The following is a 17,063-nucleotide window of genomic DNA, read 5'->3' on the forward strand; positions in this document are numbered from 1 at the left end:
TTTTCACTGCAAACCTAGCATTCTCTAATCTTCCACAGTTTTTTCTTAATCAATGACTCTGCGATTTTCTTTCTTCCAGAACAGTGTGAGCGTTATTGAATATTCGCTGGAGAATCTTCGTCAAGTGCGATATCAGGCTGATAGTCTGAACTTATTGCATTTGGTGGCAGTACTATTTTGCGTTATTGGCAGTAACACTATCTCAGTGAAATCTTCAGTACGTACGCCTTTCTCATTATTTCGTTGCATAATCATAGTATTTTCTGTGTCTCCACCCAAGCATTTCATTAATTCAATGGGGATTTCGTCAACAATTACTGTTGCTTTTCCATTCTTCATTTCCATAAACGCTATCTTCCCTTCAAATAGAAAATCCTTTTTCATCTTTTGATCGGCTGTTTCGTCTTCTAAAACTAAGCCATCTTTCTAGACGATCGCCTGTCTCACGTAACTCTCCCACATATTTCGTCCATTTGTTAAGTATTTCCTGTTTATCTCTTATTCCATTTGACGTTCTTATTTGTAAAGTCCAAACATTTTATTTCTCGGTACATTAAGTCTTATTCTCTCTACATCCTCTATTCTTTTCTATTTCCGTTTCATCGAGTATTAAATTTCTTGGCCTTATCCATTTCTCATCTTAGTTCGTTTTGTAGTTCCCTGTAATCTCTTCAACCTTCTGTGTACAGATTTTTCCGATTTCTCCTTTCCTCCACCTTCTCCAATCTTTGCCCTGTGACCTAAGGTTTCTTAATACGCAGGATCTTTTACTGTCCACTAAATTTAATGCATTATCTTCTGAGACAATCTGTTTATAGGAGCGGCATAGCTTTAAAAATTGGACGGAGTTTAGTAATAATAGACCAACCAACAATTTGAAAAAAATGAGAGTTGCATGAATCTGTTGATGGCAGGCTAATTTAACTCGGAAAAATTAAGAATGCAATATTTGAATTTTGCTGCTATTTATAATCAAAAATTCCTTTATTGCATAAAATTCATTTATTTATTTTGCTTTGAAATATTAATTCAACTGCTGGTCTCTTATTAAAAATCGGTTAGCCTTTGGTATTATTTGTAATAATATGAATGTTATAATACTTCTTTCCTAAAATGTTTTATAAAAAAAAACATTTATTTCAATGGCCAATATCTCGAAACAGGTCTTTGGTGCTTGATCTATTATTGCGTAACTCCGTCCAATTTTATTATACTTGGTCAAATATTTGTATTTAGTTACTCGTGCTTATGAGTATATGTATATATTGCGCCGCCTATTTGCTTATCAAATAGTAATATAGTGTTAATTACTATATAACTTTTTCTTATAATTAACTCGAGATTCAGTCATTGCCGAGCAGCTACCACGTACGCATCTACTCCTGCAAACAACAACACCACGTAAGTTAACAATTCCAACAACCGTTAACTTTGAGATAGATTAAAGAAAATATCATAATTGATTTAACTTCATTCACTCGTGTTGCAGTAAAACTCGGCATGGTGAACCTCGAGGCGTGACATTCCTTCCTTCTGAAGAATTTTATATTAACATGCTTGTGGTCACGCCGATGTATTTTAACTTTAAATATTTTAACCTCAGCTATTGTACTTAATTTATACTTATTATTCCAAACCAATTCGTATACTGGCATGGTAAATAATGTGTGCATTTGAACACAATTAACAGTAATAATTATGTTTTATAATTTTGAATAATTTAATCCTGATTGTATCTACACTGTATAATTTTACTTACTATATGTTGTTCCATGTATTTAGCATGTTCCATTGAGTGAAATGAATGATCTGAAGATGGCATTTAATGCTGAAAACGTTAATCAAAATAAAAATGTTATATAGTAATTAACACTATTATTTGATAAGCAAATAGACGGCGCAATATATACACATATTGATTTGATTTAATTTCTTCCTGTAACCACTACAGGTTACCATCGACAAAGAGTACCATGTTACAATAGAGTAAATGCCTTGATGCTTAGTGATACATTGTTGTTAGAGTGAAAAATAACAATTTGAATTATATTGAAACACATGATATTAAACGAAGTAGCGTCAAGGAGATGTGAATTAGTCATGGTCCATATGTATGATGCCTGAAAATAGCTATTGAGCCTTTGAGTGCTGCACTTGTTAGATCTCTTAAAATATTTTTATGCAGGCCAAAAGATTTACAGAAGTCGACTAGGAACCGGGGTATGGTCCCATGGGCTTATATCATTAGTCCCATGATGACGATGAATTCCAGATGGTATTTGTCCTTATAAAAACTGATGGAAGGTTCATATATATTCCTTTTTTCCTCGTGTACTTCTTCTGGCTGGTGTTCGTGCGATTCGAATCTCACAGTAGGGTCTATGATGTAACCTTCAAGAGAGGGGGGTTTAAATGCAATTATGTCGATTCTTCGATTACTACCCTGCTTACCGGTCAAATACTATCATCATTATGAAAATACTCGTAATTATACTTTCAAAATTATCCGATATAAGATCGACATTTGTTAATTAAAGCATGAAATTTTAGTGTGCAAAAATAGTTTCTCGTAATATATTAATTATAACAGGTTAGTACTCCATTCGTGTATGAATTTTGAAATCCTGCTGTTTTATATTCAGTTAAGTGTTGCTTCCGTTAAATTTATGTAATGTAAGTAGGAAGCTCTTATTTTACAGCGACAGACAAAGAACTTAGTCTATGAAAATAACATAAGGACTTCGATTACACATTTCACCAAGAGTGAATAAGATAAATTAATTTGCCGGATGCTTATCCTTTATACTTATATTAACTGTAATTCCAAATGCATGTTGCATACCTAGGTATTTTAGAAAATTTTATGCACATTTCGATTCATTTTCAATGTTATTTAGCGTACATACCCGATCTGTCTGCCGTTTAGAAACCAATTCTGGGAATCTGAGTGCACATGAATGCAATATCGGTAGAGAAGGTACACTTGTTGCTCCACTTTGAAGCTCTGTGTTCCAGTCAGAGCCGGGGATCGATGGGTGGGAGTTCTTTGTGCTCCGCATTTATACTATAAACTCTAGTGAGAAAATAGGAACATAATTTACCACACTTGTAGTTGCGAAATTGGATGTCGATATTCGCTCCAGTTGTCAAAAACGTACCCAGTAAAAACGATTACTCTTTTTTTTTTAACAAAATTTGAGATGTATCTGAAAACGTAGAGAGATCAAAATAATGCAAGGGATACACTATATATCCAGAAATAAAGTAATAAAACAAGTATAAAGATAAATAAAATTCATATTCTTTTCAAATATAAACTCGCTTTTGATCATCCTTATCAACAACTGTGCATGTTAGTTCGTTGAATCTGCCCCATTTCGAAGACTTGACTACTGATCAGTCCAGATCGCATAACCTTGTTTGTTTTGACTTATATCGTGTATATTCCACCAAATTAATAGACAAAATGAAGGTATTTGTGGAACGCAAATTACACTGACTTTATTAGACATCGGTTTCAATGGAAATGCTTACGTCATAGGCGATGAATTGAACAATGTAAACGAACCCATTCCTCTACACCAGGCATGTCAATTGATGCCCACAGGAGCAAGCGCGCGCTTTAGAGCTCAGGAGAGCCTGAGCGCTTTACAGCGGAAAGGAAAGGGACAGACGAAAGAGGTGGTATATGCCGATTAGTCGAGCTATATTCAGGGATGGCCAGCATTGATTCAATAGATAAAGGGAAGAGAACTTATTAAAACTGTATCCATGTTAATTTTTAGATTTGTCTGAGAAGTATAAGTGCATTAAAAGAATGTAAGTTTTAATTGTAATGCTAATTTTTCACAAGTTTGATTTTTTTATTCAAAAGAAATATTTTCTCAACTTTTCTTATAGAAAAGTGAAATTTTCAGGTATAGGCCTATTTATTTAGTAGCCTTACAGAATGTTTTCGTAAATCTAATATGCCGTATATACGTATTACTGAAGATAGTGTATTGAAAATTTTGAAAATATTCGCATGGAAATTGTTTGTAAGGAAATGAATTAACAAAGCAACTACTGTTACATCATAAGCAAAATATACGTGCCCATGTGTTGTAAAAATGTCAACTCTATAGGTTCAGCAGATTTCGAGAAAATAATTTAATATTCTGATGATAGGAAGTTGCTCACAAATATCACCTTAAAAGTATAATGCGATAAGAGTTTTGTTATGTAATATTAGTTACACTTAAAACAGATACAGTACCTAGGTAACTTTACTTTGTACTGTAATATTGTTTTGATTAGTTTATTGATTACTTTTGTAAGGCTAAAAATACCATCAATATAAATTCCAACTTATCATGTCATACTCAATCTCTATCTTTGGAATATCACTTTCTTTATGAATGATGTGTTTCATCCACTTAATACGGTATAATATTATACTACTATGGAATTTAAGTGAATATTCCTTCTTAACTCTCTATTATGTTATTAAGATTTAAAACACAAGTGCAATATTATGAAATCAATGTTAGTACTTTTGTTTTACAGACAATATAGATAATATTAAACAGAAAGAAGCCATATAAAAATAACGACATAAAATTTCACGTTCCGTTTGAAGTTGTGCACCACTGTTTTCTTAATCCAACAGGTTGCTTAATCATAAACACAACCCTTCATCTTTCCATACTTAGCGCTTGCTGCCCGCGCACGACGTCAAGGTCAGAAAAATGCGCTTGCTTTGACATCAGTGCTCTACACAAAGGTAGTCAGCATATACAGGATGGAAGTGAAATAGTCCTGCAGATTGAAAAGGACACTTGTGAATAGAAAACCTAACTTATATTACGTTTAGTGAATAAATACACGGTTAATTAGAAAATTGAGTTGGAAGTTTCAGTAGTAGGCCATCATTGCCGCAAACACACTACTCTTTCTTCTCGTAATACAGATGTAAGAGGTCAAAGAACTCAGGCCTGTCTGCCTTAGTGAACTACCTCCCATCGCCCTTTCTGTCCACAATGATGCAAACTAGTTGCATCGGTTGGTGTCTTGAATTTAGTGGTTTTTAAATTAAATTTACACGAAAACCGTCCATGCTTATGAAATACGCCAGAGGAATAAATTATCCTTTATTAGATTTTCTATCGTTGTGGGCAAAAATCACAATCCTACTCGTAATAGTTACCGAATAAGAGGGTGTTAAATATTTGGGTAAAAACTTTTTTTTTCTGAGAGTCCTTCCACTATTATGGTATTACACTTTTTGTTACATTCCTTCTGAAAATCTACTGGTTTATTTCACTTTCTTCCTGTATACATAACCTAATTGAAAAGGTGGATTCCAAAATGACCTAAGTTCAAATGACAAGTTATGAGAAAAATTACAAAAACTTATACAAATGTGCCGCCCCTAGTGTCTGCATATGTTTTTTTCAAATGAATCTAAGTGAAGACTTAGGAGAGTTTGTTAATAAACTTAGACAGTTATTGTAGGCTATATGAGTTTGAAAAGGATGAATTGAAATGTGAATAAAACAAGTTACAACCTTTTAAAAGGGTCCACATCAGTGGAGTAACGCCTAGCGCGTCTGGCTGCGAAACCAGGTGGCCCGGCTTCGATTCCCGGTCGGGGCAAGTTACCTGGTTGAGGTTTTTTCCGGGGTTTTTCCTCAACCCAATAAGAGCAAATTCTGGGTAACTTTCGGTGCTGGACCGAGGACTCATTTCACCGTCATTATAACCTTCATTTCAATCAGACGCTAAATAACCTGAGATGTTGATATAGCGTCGTAAAATAACCTTCTACCAAACAAATTTAAAAAGGGCTTAGAAAACTTTGGAATCCACCTTTTTGATTCAAATATTTTATTACAATAATTGTGGTGGTTGCAAAAAAATGTTATTCAGTTTCGCTTCGACATGGATGTGAAACAGACGTACAATACATGTGTAACTATAGAAAGTTAATACATGTTGGCATATCGATAGCCCAGAACCAGACTGTTCCAAGTTAATTTTACTATTTTTTTTTTCAGGAGAGCTATTTTAAGCTACTGACATTCAAAGCTGCGTGAAACAATTTGGAATAGCTTCATAGCAACCTTATGGAGAGAAATATTTACAATTTCGTTCGATTCATATACACAGACAAGAACTGGAACACAATGAAACACACATTTCTTTCCTGTAAAACATTGGACTTAGAAGAGTCTGGTTCTCAGCCACCGATATACAGATGGATAAATAACAACAACATTTGCTGAATATTCTCATGTGATTATAATATAAGTCTACACTATACCAGTTAATTGTTAATATTTTTCTGTGGCTCGTAAAGAGTTGTTTACGTTGTCCTCTTAGTAGTAAGTTCTATTTTAATGCATTGTTCTTGTTGGAGGATTGGCTGTTATGAACCCCTCTGGTAGCTGAGTGATCAGACCTTCAGCCTGTGAAGCAGGAAGTGTGGTTTCGAGTCCCTGTCACACCTGGGATTTTTCATTGAAAACCCCATAACACTTGTAGCGGTTAGTGTTTTTCTTGGGGTTTTCCTGTTTTCCTATATCAGTACAGTGGAACTCCATAAATAGACACAGCAATGGTCCGTGTGCGAGACGAGGTACGAACGCTGTCTTTCTACGGAGTACTGCGAACATTGGTAAACATAAGGGCTGTACAATGTTTTTATGGCGTGCGGACCGAAACATGAATAATTAACGTATATAATTTTAAATAATATATTGTAGTATGTGCAAAATATACAGGGACATCATTTTATTTTTACTATCATTTTTAATATTAACCTGTCTATACTTTTAGAGAACCGGAAACACCGCTTGCTCCCCACTCCACGACTGGAGTTCGATGATACTGGCGTAAAACACAAATCACTCTACTAGGTATAGGAAGGAAGAAAAGTAGTTCATCCATTTACGTAAACTAGGAAATATCGTGATTTTGAGTTTGATAATTTTCATCAGGTTTTTCTTTAATGAAAGTACAGTACTGTATTAAGAATAAGTGTTTTTACTCACGAAGTGAGTTATCCATGCGAACGTATTCATTATGCGGTGTATATTATACTGTCTACAGCACATTAGCGTACAATATAGAGAAAGAAGTTAAATTGAAAAATAATCATAATATGAATATTTAAACACAATTTTGAAAATGGTGGCCGTTCATTTCGATACAGGATTCAGTTCTTTTGTGCATATTATCGCACTATAAACTATTGCATCTAATTCCAATTGTCAGTTTCGTCCTTCGTACTAGTAACTCATGTTGAAATAATTCTATACCTACTCTACGTACTGTTCATTCAATCTTCACTTCTGCCCGACCCGAAAATATAAAATTACTCAGACATGCTATCTACTGTCCGTCCAAGTGGTTATGCCGCAGGATTGTAGAAAGGGAGGAAATCACGTGACAGTTAATTACTTAACGAGGCCCTTTTATTTAAGTTAAATTAAACAGCTGTATAATATTACGTAAACGCCCAATTCCTAAGAGAAATTAATGTTTTCAGAAAAGAGCTAGGACAGCCCAGCTTTTACAGAGGGGCGAGCAGAAGCAGGTGGGGTAAATCGGGATGCGACGTAGGCAAACGGACAGTACCTGTGCGAAAATATGATTCATTATTGAAAGCCCTTTCGTCACTGGAAAACGCGAACATATTTCTGGAACGTACTATACTCAGTAACTCAGTACTGCTTACTATCTGCTGTCTTGGCTCTGTGTGGAGTTGGAACTTCATTAGTAGAAGGGGTGGGAGTGAAGTACATTCAAAAACTCAGGTACAATAAAAATTGAAGTAAAAATAAAATGATGTTCCTGTATAACAAAACAAATCCCTAATTAAGTATAATATATACGTCATGCATCTGAAACATAAAACAAACTTCTGGAGGAAAAACTCTCTAAATATATCTACATACGGGGCTTTCATTTCAAAACGTCCCACTCTAAATAACTAGTGAATTAAATTGAATTCAATTTAAGCAAAACAACGTAAATTTAGATATCAAGGGGGAAGTCTTAGACAAGGCTTAATTGCACTTTAGATTTCACCTCCCATCCCCCAGCCACTCCAACTTTGAAATTTCAAACGGCACCCCTATATTTTTATACTTAAATATGAAAGAGCATTCAATTGTTTGTACACTACATTCATTTGTTTTCGCATCTTTTCTTTTCTATCGTCGCCTGGCAACCCGCATTTTTGTTATTGTTGATTAGAGCCGAAGAGAATAAAGCTACAAAAACTTATTTAGCATTTCTTGTAATAGTTGTGTTTGTGTATTAAATTATTTTAATCAAGAGAGAACATAAATCATCCCTATTGATTAAATTTAGGAAATACACAAAATAAGCTGTGTTTTCTTCCTACAATCAACTGATAATAACTAGGGATGACACTTTGTCCCAATTCGCCACGAGGTTCGTTGATACTGGTGTATAGAGTACCTGTGTTGACTAGTTGTTAGGAGCAGTCCAGCGACAGCACGCCACTGTTTGCTGGTATAGATCGGCGGAACGAAAATGCAACGTTTCTACAGGTTACAACTGCCATGTGATATGTATGCGCGTAGCATATGCCTTGATTAGTTACATCTTTACAATATTACTTACACATAAGTACAACACCATATACAACAACGACAAGTTAGTCAAATTACACACAAGTATTTGCAATAGAGTTACGTACATTATTCTGATACAAACTGTAGTCCGTTACAATATATAACAATGTGCATTTTTAAGTGTGAAAAAGAGAAATTCCTTCTGTTTTCACTAAAAATATGCGAGAAAGTTCGCACAACATCGCACAATGTTATACATAGGTGCATCTTAAAAATATTAACAATAGTTGAACTGTTTACTTTTTCTGGTATTTCCGATGTCAACAAAAATTTCTTTCCTGGTTCATTGCAGCACATCACTCCTCAACAACGTGAGCTACTTATAGTATCTCAGCATCCGATGTATCATCTACAGATACAAATATTTTGTTACTACCTATAGCTGTTCGAATGGGTTCAGAGTTTTTTTTTTTTTTCCGTATACAGATGATAAATAGGTTGTACGCATTGAAGTTACTAGACAGTTTTCTAGACGTGTATTTCTCTATAAACTGCTGAAAATGTGGATTACTGAGCTTCTGTATTGGAATATTCGGAGATATCATCATCTCGCACAAATCATTATAAAACTCAGAGTTTGTAAACCAAGCAGATGAGAGAAATAATGGCAAACGTTCATTATGATTTTTCGTTTCACATTGTTTTTGCAAATCTTTACTAACTTTTAACTTTAGTTCTGTGTTGCATACTTTAAAGCGTATGTTGTCGCCCTCTACACTAAAATACTCACTTCCAAACGCAGTTGCAATTGCATTCAGTTTAGATTCTTGTCTGACTGCATTGTATTATGTTTACACTACTGCACACAGAGTCACGATCACCACCACCTTACCATTAAGTAACAACGGCACCAGTAGTACTTAGGAACTACAGGTAAGCCACTACAATGAAAAACAAGCAGGCGGCGGCAGAGAGCAGCATAGGTTCGAATCCTAAACAAATCAAACGTACTTGGTTCGTTCTCCGATGCAGCACACGCAGGTTGCCCTTTCCTGTCACAGTGCTGTATCTTCGAACCCATGGCCTCCGTGACGTCAATATAGGCAGGCAACAACTAACCTAAAATCCGTCCACGCTGGGACAAAGTGTCGTCCCTGATAATGACAAAGCTTCTTATAATCACTACAGAATGCCTCGTAATTAGATGAATTTTGTTTTATCCCATGCACTGTTCTGATCGAAATGTCAAATTCTTGAGGGATGGCTCTGATTGATTCACCTGTTTTTAACCGTTCCAATATTTGTAACTTCTGCTTCAACATAAGTACACATTTTTTGTTCCCTGCCTTGCTGCCAACGTGTACGAGTGTCTGCACACTACTGCACTGAATCACCTGGTTAGCCCTGTGCAGCACGGGGCAGGATGCGTTGACTTAACTTGTATCGTGAAGTACACGAGAGTGAGCGTCTATTTGTGGAGTTCCACTGTACATAATTCCGTCAACATTTCTCCATTTCGTAATCATTCCATAGCATTCCCCGACCGCCGGCTGGCGACGCACGGAGAAGGCTGGCCTAGGTACGCAGTGTAATCAACCGGTGTGGGTTCTGGAATGCTTGAAGCTTGACGATTATTCTATGAGGACTCAGTGCTGAGTCGTAGTTCCCCTCTCCATAAATTTCATTCCATTCCAATAACTTAATTCATTCTGTTTATTAGACTCACTTAAGGAGAAACTACGCTAAAGCGATAACTTTTCTCCTAATCATTTTTAAACCAAATTTTGAGAGCATGTTCACTATGCAAAGGACTAACTCCCAATGGTTTTTGGCTTTTGCTTTTTATTTTTTTTCTATTATACGAGTATTTAGAAATATTTTCAAACCAGAGTTGAGTAGAATTTTTCCATTTTTGTGCTTCTTTTTTCTGGTTACATTCACAAGACATAGAGAAACATTTCTATGCATTCATTTTATGAAATATCTCATTTATTCATTATGAAAATATTTTTTGAAATTTTAAAGAAGTTTTTTTTTCTATACTTCATGAAAAGAAATATATTAATAAAGTAAACTAGCAGCATTTCTCACAAAATAAATGCATAGAAACATGCAACTACCTCACAAATACTTGCAGAAATAATTCCATTCAAATTGATTAATATTTGGCATAAAAAGTTGGTGTTGAATCAAGAATAATAAACTTCCGGAAAAATGGATTTGAAAGTAAAATTAATATATATTTTTTTTAATTTATCACCAATTTATCACCATCTTATATAGGTCGAATTAATGCATGGATAAAGAATGAGAGCTTGAGTTTTGAGTTGACCGAAGTGGGGATTTTTTACTGATCTTGGGGATTTTTTGAACATCTATAGGCATTCCCATCTGAAAAAACTTGGCAACACTGGTTAAGAATGAATCTGGTGACAGAGTAAAAAGTTTGACTGTGGCTTAGCGCGTTCCCAACAGACCACACGTTACTTTTACCAATGTACATTTTTAAAAACATAGTATAAGAAATTTCCATATCTTTGAAGAGTTAAAAGACAATATCCAGAGAGAAATTCGACCACAGCGAAACCGGAGAAGATTAGCGGTCAGCAATTGGGGGCTATACCGAAGAGTATAAGAGAATTACAGCGTGATGAGAAAACAACGACGAGGCAGTCGAGGAGGGGTGAAACAGAATCAGGGGGCTGTGGTGAAAAAAGAGGAGATAATAGCAAGAAGAAACAATATGACTTAAGGAGTTGGTGCGCTGTGGAAGTAGTGCGAGAAAAAAGAGAGAAAAATTAGATAGTAGGAGGGAGACAAGGATGTCAATGGCAAGTGAAGTGAAGGGGTTGGAATAAGTGTGGGTGCCGATAGTGGATCTTCACTAGTATGAGAAGTAGGGACATAATAGATAGGTAGTGTGAGGAGTGAGAAGTGACAAAGATACACTTAAAAGTACATGAGTGAAAGAATGAATTAAGATATGACTCGCATAAATTGTCATGTAATAAGTTGGATTGGCACTGTATGCAAAATCTGTGAATTATCATCTCGCCGAAAGAAATGCTTAATGACAAATATATTACATGACATATCCAGAGAGAGATGATGGTAGGTACTCATGAATGACTGTCTCAACTACTTGTGGTAAACCAAAATCTCTGTGAATGTTGAATTATTTCGGATGAAGGGATAGTATTGGCTTGGCTTTTCGAGAGTCAGACAGGGACTGATCCTTACACTTGTGCTGAGGGGTAGTATTATCAGAATCTCCAATAATTCAGGCAAGCTAATTTTGTTTGTGTACATGCCATTGATTTCTCACGAAGCTGAACGGGCGACTATGAGAGCAACAATCAAGCGGGAGTAACCTCCGTAACCACCGGCGCCATATCCGCGGGCCCGCGGTAAAGTAGGTAAATAACCCCATTGTAAGCACAACAGTGCACGTTTCATCGCATTCATTTGCAACCAATGCAAGTATTTCAATTACAGCATTCAAATGGGCGCTATTGGACATCACCAACTGCAAAAACGGAAGAGTGAGGAATTTCATTTACAATAAAGGATGGTTAAGTACTACATGTGCTTTGAGTGGTTCGTTGTGCGTTACAATCCAAAAATGCTTGTTATAACATTGTGAATAACTATTTTGAAGTAGCAGTTGTTGTACAGTTGATTTTCATGTAAAAATAGCTATTGTCAAACAACAACTAATACTTCTGTTAGGTAGTAAATAGGACTCGGAAATTAATTACCTAAAATTACCGAAAAAATACCTTCAATATCTGAAAATATGAAATTAAAATAAACAAAGACCAAGATTTTAATGGTGGTAGTGGTGGTGATTGTGGGTGGTGGTATCTCCGAAACTACACCAATGCAAATTTAAATATTAGGAAAAATAAACAATTTCGGAACCTATTTCTCATTCAGCATTGCAGTAAATAGCCATCGCCATTCGGAAGATTTCGAGTTTGAAGGATCGCTGGTTATCCTGACAGACATTTCTATATATTGAAAAACTACTCTCTACTTCAACTGAAGTCATGGGCTCATACTTGAACTCATCAGGCATCCGATGAAAAAAATCTTCATTAAAAGCACTGAAGTCAAAATTTGCAACTTGCAGAACTTTAACTACTTTAGACATTGACTTGACTGGTATTCAATGTTGCTTTCCAATATATATACATATATACAGTATGTATATATACATATATGTACACAAACTTTAATTTTCACTCTGACTTCATGTCCAATTTTTCCTCAACATAGTTGGAAATGTTTTTCGACACCTTTAATCCTTTTGACAACTGAATTAATGCTCTTATTTCCTTTCTCTATCCATGTTATTGTTTTTGCTAAAATTGAAAACTTACAATTGATAAACGCCAAACTTTCCTCAATTTGATTATCAGCCAACAAGTCTTGATAAATTGCTGACTGAGGGCACTGCAGCTGCAGTATTTGTTACTTTGCGTTGAATGGGAGGAAGCAATTAACACACGTAATCAGGAGACAAGGCTGGTGAAACCATAAGGAAAATCCCAGCATGACGCAAGGCAATTGCATAAGGCGTAAGAAATATGCAGTAGGTTCTCGAATTTAGATTAGAATTACACTGTAAAAAAGGTTCTTTAAAAAAAAAGGCAAAATGCAACAGAAAGTAGAATATTTCCTAAAAAAATTACCAACAAAGAATAAAATATTGAAAAATGCAAAATGAAAGTGTACTATATTTGTTCGTGTTGAAGTGAAACGAGTTTATATTGCATCCTGCATTGTCTGATGTTTCAGAAGAAAAGATGATATTTCATCTACTTCCGAGTACTAGTAAATACGTTTCCATATCTAGTGAGGCGCACCGTTAGTCGAGAAACTACACCACAAGTCTTTTAGCGAGTTGTGATGCAAACATGAGTTGCGAGCATTGATCACTGTAAGACGTAATGCTTTCTACTTCAACTCCTTCCACTATCATCTGCATGACAGAGGAACGATGGTATCAATGGCGCTTGTACCTTCGCAATGTCTGTATCGAAGTCGTGTTATTCCGTGTCGATTGTGAAGAAAAGAAACTTCCATTCGCAATGGGAGGAGAAATTTTATTTCTGAGTATGAATAAAATATTAAATAAGGGTTGTACGTGGCTTTTCAAAACTAGTAAATAACGCCATTAAACTACGTGTCACTCCCAGTATTCTGATTAAGAGGTTAAGCTCCATCTTTATTGTTTTTAATCAACTGTCCCAAGACAGCTCTGAATCTCACAAGTGATACCAACAAGGCACCACCTACGAGGCAACCGATGTTCTTTCAGCACGACAGAGCTTCTTCACATATCCGAGAGATGACACAATATGCAAAAATCAACTTTTCCTTAACGAAAGATTGGCCACGGTAGTTCTGTTCATTGGCCTCCAAGGTCTCCAGTTCTCACTCCCTTACATTTTGGTTTATGGAGATAGATGACAAGCGAAGTATACAAAAAACGTGAATATAGGTGACGATTTCACGTCTGACATTATTGATACTGCAGTTTTCAAGAACAACACGCAATATTACCAAGAGAGTTCAAAGTGCATGCAGGTTGTCTGCGGAATTTTCGAACACTCACTCACTCACTCACTCACTCACTCACTCACTTGCGGCTTTTAAGGAACCCTGAGGTTCATTCCGCCCTCACATAAGTCCACTATCTGCCCCTATCCTGAGCAAGATTAATCCAGTCTCTACAATCATATCCCACCTCCCTCAAATCCATTTTAATATTATCCTTCCATCTACGTCTCGGCCTCTCCAAACTATTTTCGATGAGTTACTATGAAATATCAGTCGCCACTTCCTTATCTCCCCCATCATCCTTTCCTCATCATCCCGTTTCTGGTTTTTCAGATCAATCTACCGGCGGCCTCTGCTGACTCTCTCGACCGGCCTCCGTGGAATGTAGTTCAGCGATGTTGGATGGCTTCTGCAATGACACCCGAGGCGGACCTAGTCGGGAGAGGAGCTTCGCCGGACCGACAGGGTAGCGTTGGGGGAATTTGCCGAAGGAGGAATGGTATATGGATTCTGTCGGCTGTAGGGACCGGTCGTTAAGGAAGTCATGTGGTTAGGGCGGTGCGCGTAGGGTATCTGTGGCATGCAACTCATTCCATATAGAGGGTTAGCGCAATAGATCTCAATAGGTCGCAGTGCTGGGCCATCCGTGCCTCCTGAGTTAAATTCCATTATTATTATTATTATTATTATTATTATTATTATTATTATTATTATTATTATTGTTATTATTATAGCACAATTTTTCAATCTCCTGACTATATGACTACCTAATTTACATGATATATCTGTTATAGCTAGCAAAGTAATTATGTTTAATGTAAATTATGTTCTGCAAAATGTATTTATAGATAATGTTATGAGAAAATTGTGATTTTGTTTTTAAGAAATGAGCAGCGTACTTAAATCCATTTTTCGATGTCTATAATAATCTGAAAATCTGTGTGTATGTCATTGAAATTAATTTTGAAAACACTGAAATTCTTCGACATAATATGTATAATGAAAACGTAAAAGACTGCTATACGTATAGACTTTGTCACTACCTATTCGTTTTTATACAGAGTGAAAAGTAATTAAATCGACAAACTCCGGGAGGTTGTAAGGGACACCAAAAGAAACGGTTTTCTTTGTCATATTTTCCTGAGGTTTTATTAAACCGGCAGAAGGTGTATGCGTTCTTCAGTTCATGACGACTCTACAAATACACATTTTGTTGTACATCTTGACACAGTGCAGTGCTTTATTAAACCGGGCTGGTGGTACGGATATTTGTTGTAGCAGGGGAAACAAACGATAATCCTTAAGTCTTTCACTGCGTTAGACAATCCATGTTCCGCCTATGTAATCTTTGTGTACAGGTCAATGGAGGTATTTCTGAACAACTTTTGCAGTGGTTTTGGTGTGTAAATGTTTTATAAGAGACTCACGCAATAAAGCATGGCAATGGTTTGTGTTACATTAAGATCTGGTGTTCTCGCAAAATAGTGTCTCAGAGCACAGTATGATATTAGAGAAAACTGTTTATTTCGATGTCCCATACAACCTCCCGGAGTTTGTCAGTTTAATTACTTTTCATTCTGCATAAAGATTCGTTTCCTAATTCTAAATATAAGGTATACGACAAAAAAACTGCACTGAAATATTGCTTATCTGCTGTCCAGTTCCCTAGCAACGAAGCATTTATTTATTTATGTAATAGTTTGACATATTGTGAATTCAGTGCAATTATAATTCTCATAACAGAGAAGAAGGTAGGCCTATTTATTGTCAAGCATTATTTGCGGTTATACGGAGTGTGGCGTCAGAATGGGCCGAACTTACCAGACCGATTATTTAGTCCTGACAGCTCAGCGACGCGAAAGAAGGGAAGTAATAGGAGGAGTGGGGAGAGTTCCGGAGTAGAGATAGAGCGAACGGTCGGTAAAGGCAAGCGAGTGAATAACCCAAACACCCCTTGGCGTAACTAAATGGACTCGCCTGTTTCACGCGCACATCTCCGGCGACTGTCAGGACTAAATAATCGTACTGTACATCACGTCAAAGAGCAGTATCAGGAGCGATTTAACAATTCGGCACCAAATACCACAACAGTGTTAGCCGTCGTCGAGAAGTGCCATCGTACGGAATTTCTTATATCGCCTTGCATAATAACGACTTATCTTAATTTTCAAAGTATGATTGTAATTTCAGTACTCCGTATTACCGGAAATATTCTTCGACAATAAACACCTTCCCCTCTAGTGAGAAGCATAATTGCAGAAATCAACACAACACTGGATTCAAAATTTATCAAACTATTATACACAATAAATAAATACTTCGTTGCAAGGGAAACCTGGACAGCAGATGACCGATAATTTCACCGTTGTTTGTTTTTCCGCATTATTTACTCGTTTTTTCCGTAAATAAATAAAATAATTGCTTTTTCTTTCACTTAAGCCGTACATTAGAGTTCCCAGACGTCCCGTAAAATACGGGATCGTTCCGTTTTGAGCTAATGCGTCCCGTTGTCCGAGAAAAGTCTTCGGGGCAGCTTTCCGTCCCGTATTTTAGAGTTCTAAACTCAGAAAAAAAAACGGAAAAGTTACAATGTATATTCTATATTACAAATTACAAACATCTCACTTCATCATTGAAGGTAGATGGACTATTATAAAACAATATTATTGCGAGTTATTAATTTCTCAAGGCGAGTATGGCAACACCAAATGTTTAGATGATGTCTGGGTGTATCTTTTTAAAAGTACTGAAGAAGAACTCTCAAATTTGAATAGGGTAGTGGAATTCATTATGTGTATCCATGAAACAATGCATGTGTCGAAAGATTATTTTCTCACATGAGCGCTCTATGGACTGATGAGAAAAATAAATTATCTGTAAGAACAGTAAAATCAATGCTTGTTGTAAAATTATTCT

At 36.1% G+C, this 17,063-nt stretch overlaps 1 protein-coding gene across 4 annotated transcripts in view; it reads left to right on the plus strand.

Annotated features, from left to right (window-relative positions):
• Positions 1-17,063, plus strand: part of LOC138696340 (DNA polymerase alpha catalytic subunit-like) — a 575,659-nt gene that overhangs the window by 233,421 nt on the left and 325,175 nt on the right. Inside the window, exons 18-19 of one of the 4 annotated variants that reach the window (XM_069821153.1) lie at positions 4,649-4,762; positions 14,481-15,750. The exons of 2 other annotated variants lie outside the window; for them this stretch is intronic. The gene's annotated coding sequence lies outside the window, so the exon portion shown is untranslated. Of the gene's footprint in view, positions 1-4,648; positions 4,763-14,480; positions 15,751-17,063 lie in introns of those variants that run through there. One more of the 4 variants, XM_069821152.1, reaches the window with a different exon arrangement.

The sequence above is a fragment of the Periplaneta americana genome, chromosome 3, assembly GCF_040183065.1.
Source record: "Periplaneta americana isolate PAMFEO1 chromosome 3, P.americana_PAMFEO1_priV1, whole genome shotgun sequence".
In the NCBI taxonomy this organism is placed as follows: Eukaryota; Metazoa; Arthropoda; class Insecta; order Blattodea; family Blattidae; genus Periplaneta; species Periplaneta americana.